We start from the raw sequence: 6599 nt of genomic DNA, 5'->3' as shown, positions 1-6599 counted from the left end.
ATAAATTTTTAATATAATTTTGAATTCTATTTGCTAATATTTTGATAAAGATATTTATATCTATATGCATTAGGGATAGATGTATAGTGGGTGCTTTTTGATTTTATGGTTTATCCTTTCACTGTTTATGAGCAAATATACTCCCTTCCCCCTTTGTTTAGATGACTGGCAACATACTATGTACATTTCTCTCCATCTTGATTTTTTTACTTAAAAATATATCTTGGAGAGTGTGAGCTACAAAAACAAGTTAGGAATGATATGGCAAATCGTAGAGTTGAATACTCCAAGAATCAGCCCTTCCAATGAAGCAACCATGGAGCTAACAATTGACAGAGTCAACATATTTGGAACTCTGAAATCTAATTTAAAAAAAAAAGTTGTATTAACCAATGTTACCCCAATAAACTTAATTTTTAAAAAGTTTTTTAAAAGTACAGCTACCAGAGGGGTGCGAAATGAAGAAAGAAGCTACTAAATTTTGCCATTTAAGATTAAGCTACTGACTGAACACTGAGATATTAAAGCAGAAATTTCAGTGACCATACATGACAAATAATATAGTGTTTGCAAAAAAAGTTTGGAAAAGTAATTAATCAAATGAATGACTATATCCCTGGAAAGGAGGAAAAATCTGATTTCCAGAGTTACCACATTATCAAATTCAAATGTCTAGTTTTCAAAAAAATTACACAGCATGCAAAGAAACAGAAAATATGTCCCATTCACAGGAAAACAATCGAAAGAAACCATCTCTAAGGAAGCACAGACATTGGACTTACTAGAAAAAGATTTTAAATCAACGGTTTTAAAAATATGTCCAAAGAGCTGAACAAAAACATGGGCAAAGAATTAAAGGAAATGAAGGGAATGGTGTCCGAACAAATAGATAATATCAATAAGGAGACAGAAATTATAAAACAGAACCAAATAGAAATTTTGAAGCTAAAAAGAACAATACCTGAAATGAAAAATTGACTAGAAGGATTCAACAATAGATTTGAGCAAGCAGAAGAATCAGTGAAAGAAAGTCAGTTGAAATTATCCAGCCTGAAGGATAGAAAAAGAAAATGAAGAAAAATTAACAGAGCCTAAAGAGACCTGTGAGACACTATGGAGTATACCAACATACGCATTTTGGAAGTCCCAAGAGGAGAAGAAGAACAGAAAGAATATTTGAAGAAGCAATGGCCAAAAGTGTCCCAAATTTGATGAAATAAATGCAGGAATCTACACATCCAAGAAACTCAATAAATGCCAAATAAGACAAATTTTAAAAGATCTATACTGAGACACATTCCAAAAAAAAAACAAAAACAAACAAACAAAAAAAAACAGGTCACTGTTTTGTTTTTATCACTCCTCTGCTCAAAATTCTGCAATGGCCCCACATCTCACTTAGAGTAAAGTTCAAAGTCTTTATAATATCCCGTAAGGCCCTACCTACATAATCCCCCTACCCCTGCCACATCACCTCTCTGACTTCACCTTCTGGCACGCTCCTGCACTCTTTCTCTAGCCATACTGGCCTCCTTGCTGTTCTTCACACCCATTAGTAATTCGAACCCACTCGTAATTCGAATATAATTACTAATGAAGGCATATTGAGGTTTCCAACTATAATGGTGGATTTGTCTCTTTCTTCTTGTAGTTCAATTATTTTTTGCTTCACGTATTTTGACACTCTTGTTAGGTGCACATACATCAATAAGTGTTATGCCTTCTTGGAGAATTAACTCCTTTATCATTATATAAGCCCCTCTTTATCTCTGATATTTTTCCTTGTTCTGAAGTCTACTTTGTCTGGAATTAATATAGCTACTCCAGCTTTCTTTCGATTAGTGTTGGCATGGTTTACCTTTCTCCATTCCTTTATTTTTAATCTACTGTATCTTTATATTTAAAGTGGATTTCACGTAAACAACATATCATTGGGTTTTGTTTTGGTTTGTAGTCAGTCTTTTAGTTACTGTCATTTAATTGCTGTATTCATACCATTCACATTTAGTTGATTATTGATATAGTTGAATTAATAGCTACCATATTTGTGGCTGTTTTCTATTTATTGCATTTGTTCTGTTTCTTTTTCTTTTTATCTTCCCCTCTTCTTCTCTGACTTTAGTTGAACATCTTATATAGTTCCATTTTCTCTTCTCTCTTAGCATGCCAAGCATACTTCTTTTAAAAAAATGTTTTTAGTGGTTGCCCTAGAGTTTGTGACATACACAAACTAATCTGAAACCATTTTCAAATAACACTATTCTGCTTTACGGCTAGTACAGGTACCTTATAACAGAATATTTCCTGTTCCTCCCTCCTGTTCCTTATAACTTTGCTGTAATTCATTTCAATTATCCGTAAGCAATAGTCACCCAATAATCATTGTTATTATTATATCAGCAGTTTTCTATGACATCAATGAATAAGAAAAAACATTTTATTTTACCTTTATTAATTCCTTCTCTGAATTTCTTCCTTTGTATAGAACTGAGTTTTTTACCTATATAATTTTCCTTCTCTTTGAAGATCTTTTTAAAACATTCTTCCAAAACAGGTCTACTGGCAACAATTCCCTCAGTTTTTGTTTGCCTGAGATAGTCTTTATTTACTTATGTCCACTTTCGCAGGATAATTTCGTTGGATACAGAATTCTATGGGTTTTTTTTTTTTTCTTTCAGCACTGAAGATTTCACTCAGCTTTGTTCTTGCTTGTATGGTTTCTGAGAAGTCCAATTAGTTCTTATATTTTTTTCTCCTATAAATAAGGTGGCTTTCTCCCGCTCTGGCTTCATTCAAGATTTTCCATTTTTCTTTGTTTTCCTGCACTTTGAATAAATTCTAACCTCTAGCTGTCTGGCACCAAGAGTGCCCCCTCCATTATCTCTGTGCTGCCTGCCTCTTTCCTCATGGGTCCTCCAGCCTGGACCTTTTCTCCTCTCCACTCCTTCACCGATCGCTCCACTCCTCCTTTCTTTTGAGCTGTGCCTGGCACATAGTGAGTGCTCGGTCAAAGCCAGCTCTTTTCACTTCATCTTCGCTCTTGACTCAGACTCAATGGAAGAGAGAATCTGTTCCGAGGCTAACCCCTTGGGCAGGCTTCCAGATCCTCCCCCCCACTCAGGGAAGGCGCTCTTGATTCACCCCTCTCTCCTGGCTGCTATAATTGACATATAAACAGGCTCGCTCCCATTTAAAATACATTCACACACACACACCTCTCCATACGCCAAATACCCCCCAGCTACCGCCCTCTCTGCTCCCTCTTGCCTTTCACAGCCAAACTTCAAGACAGAGTTGCCTACACTTGTTCTCTCCATCTCCTCCTCTCCCACTCGCCCTTCAGCCAGCTGTAAATAGCCCTCCAGCTTCCCCTCCACCAAACCTGTCTTCTTGATATCACCAAATGTCTCCTGGAGATGTCATCCAGTGGGCACATCTCAGTCCTCATTTTGGCCAGATCACATGTCCACAACAGGATTTGACCTTGCTGACCACTCCCACCTCCTTGAAACACTCCCAGTTCCCCCACCCCGCACAGGGACACTTCTCTCTGCATCGCCTCACACCTCTCTGGCCACTCACTCTCTCTCAGGTGTCCTCTATTCTCCCCCTCCCTTCCTGGACCATCTCACTCACACCTGTGGCTTCACAAGCCACAAGATGTCAATGACCCCAAAGTCACATTTCCAATCCCAGCTTCTTTACTGATTTTTCAGGTCCTTGTAAGCAACTGCCTGCTGGACAGTGCCTCCTAGATGTCTCAGACGCTCAGACTCAACACTGTCAAAAGCAAGCTCATAGCACAACCCCTTTGGAGAACTATTTTGCAGTACGTTCTAAAGCTGAACATGCACACACCCCGTGGCCTACTATTCCACTCTTAGGTACCCAACAGCAATGTGTACATATGTGCACCAAAAGACATGCACAAGAAGCACTATTCATGATGGCCCCAGACTAGAAACTAGCCAAACAGTAGATCAAATAAATAGTGATATGTTCATATGATAGAATACCTCACACGGTACTGAAAATGAATGATCTACAAATTTTTCCAATACTATGGATAAATCTCACAAACATAACATTGAGCAAAAGAAGCCAGATATGAAAGAGTATATACCGTACACTTCAATGTGTATGAAAGTCAAAACTATGCAACACTGACCTATGGTGCTAGGAGTTAAGATAATGTTTACCCTTGGGGAATAGTAACTGAAAGAAGCACGAGGGGGCTTTAGTGCTGGTAGTTTCTCCAACTGGTACTTACCCTGATGTTAGTTACACAGCTGTGTTTGTATGCAAATTCATCGATTATGATTTCTGCACTGTTCTGTATGTATGTTAGATTCCAATAAAAAGTTAAATAAACAGAACAAAACAGGACACATCCTCTTCCCCATCAGGCTCCCCCTCTCCCTAGTGTTCTGTTTTCCCAGAGATGGTCCCAACTTTCCACTCAGTTGCCTAAGTCAGAAGTTAGGCTATTTCCCAGTTAAATAAACAGAACAAAACAGGACACATCCTCTTCCCCATCAGGCTCCCCCTCTCCCTAGTGTTCTGTTTTCCCAGAGATGGTCCCAACTTTCCACTCAGTTGCCTAAGTCAGAAGTTAGGGGCTATTTCTCGCTCTTCCTCTCTCCTTATTACGAGCATCCAAGTGCTATTGCTAGACTTCCTACTAGCCCTAAATCTACCCACTTCTCTCTACCCACACTGCATCTTCCTTAACCCAATCCCCCTCTTGCCTGGCCTTCTGCAGTAGCCTCCCGGCCTCCAATCTCATCTCCTCTGATTCATCCCCACACAGCATCCAGAGGGACCCTTCTAGAATGAAAAATCCAGTCATGTCTCTTCTCTAGTTAAAATCTTTCAGCGGTTCCCTGCACCCTCTAGATGAAACCCATTCTCCTGCTCGTGGGTCCCAGGTCCACTCCAGCTTTACCTCTGGGCCCCGCTCCCCTGATGCTATGCCCCAATCAGTCTCATGCGCCTCTGCACAGGCTTTTTCTGTGGCTGGGAACCGTCTCCTTCTCCTCATCCCTGCTTTGCCTGGCCAAGTCCCACACATCCTTCAGGTCTCAGATATCCTCCTGCCTCTATGAAGAGTTTGGGGCCTTCTTAGGCTGTCAAGGTAGGCACGAGCTACCCTTATCCCAGTACGTATCCCATGGTAGTGAAATTGGCTGCTTATGTATCCACTTCTCCTACTGGACCTGGATTCCATGGAGGAGGACATTGCATCTGTCCTGTTCATCACTCCATCCACAGCACCTAGCATAGTACAGTCTCAGAAAAGATTTGTTGGATGAATGAAGGATCCCAAAAAGAAGTGCTGAAGGCCTGGGGTATACCTCCAAGGAAGTTGGCAAGAAGGTAAAGGAGAATCCCCTTGAGAGACAAGAGTTCTAGAATTTAGAATCATAGAACATCAGAGCTTGAACGGATCTCAGAGGACACTTAATGATCCACTTGTTGATTTACAAACGAGAAACCAAAGAGAAGGAGCCACTAGCTGGACAAGGATGGGTGGAAGGAGGGAGAAGAGGCAGCTGCAGAGTAAGGCAAGGTGATGATAAAAAGTCAATATTTAGTGCTGTAGGGCTCCTAAAAGAAATAAAGATAATATTCCTTCTAGGTGTGAAGATAGGGCCCCTACATGTGGCCGGTTCCCCGGGTCTTCCCAGTGGAAATGGACTCTGGCCTCCTCACATTGACCGCCAGATGGTGCCAGCTCCCCAGGCAACAGAGAGAAGTGGGCTGGTCCGCTCACTCTGGGTTCCATCCTCCTTCCTGAGTTCCTCCCCACAGACCTGGCACTCTGTGAGCCCAGATGCTGTGGCTGTGCCCAAGCGGCATGAAACTTGGGCTCCAGGTAACAACTTGTTTCAATGGGGTACCTTTTCTCATGCCAGGCAGAGGGCAGGTAACAGACTCTGACCTGGGCATTGACCAGCACTGCCCTCCTGCCAGCCTCCTGGAGGCCTTTGACAGACTGCCCTGCATTGCCCCTCCACCAGGGGCAGCAACTCTGGTCAAGCTGACACTTGCTCATCTTGTTGGCCCAGACAAGGTGCAGTGGGTGGCACTGGTCCAACTGCATCCTCCAGCAACCTTGGCACCCTGAGTCGGCAGGTGCCCACCCAGTGGCTGGTGGCTCCAGTCCTGCTGGCCTGACGGGCCCCTTTCAGGCCATCATGGCCTCATGCTGGAAGCTGCTCCTGCTTGTACCCTAGAGTGGGGCAGTTGGATGGTAGTGCCTGCTCCATGCCTCCTCTTTTCCTAACCCTGTAAGCCTATTCGGCCAAGATGGTTCAGCCCCTCTGCAGTATTTGGGAGTCTCACAAATTCATTCAACAAATATCTATTAGCACTGAGGCTGTGTGCCAAGATCTGCCCTAGGTATCTGGAAGATAGCAGTGAACTAGAGAGATACAGTCACTGGTGTCTTGGAACACACCGTGCAATAGACCAGATGTTAACCTCACATTAGCAAACAATTGTTTCATTGCTCATTTAAATTTCTAATGCTGAAGTTTTAGTCCATTTCGAGAACTCACACACTTTCAGAGCAGAATGGAGCATAGAGTATTCTAAAA

This window comes from Pteropus alecto, unplaced genomic scaffold (genome assembly GCF_000325575.1).
Source record: "Pteropus alecto unplaced genomic scaffold, ASM32557v1 scaffold98, whole genome shotgun sequence".
NCBI classification, from domain to species: domain Eukaryota; kingdom Metazoa; phylum Chordata; class Mammalia; order Chiroptera; family Pteropodidae; genus Pteropus; species Pteropus alecto.
The sequence above is the reverse complement of the archived record's forward strand: the minus strand, read 5'-3'. Positions refer to the sequence as shown.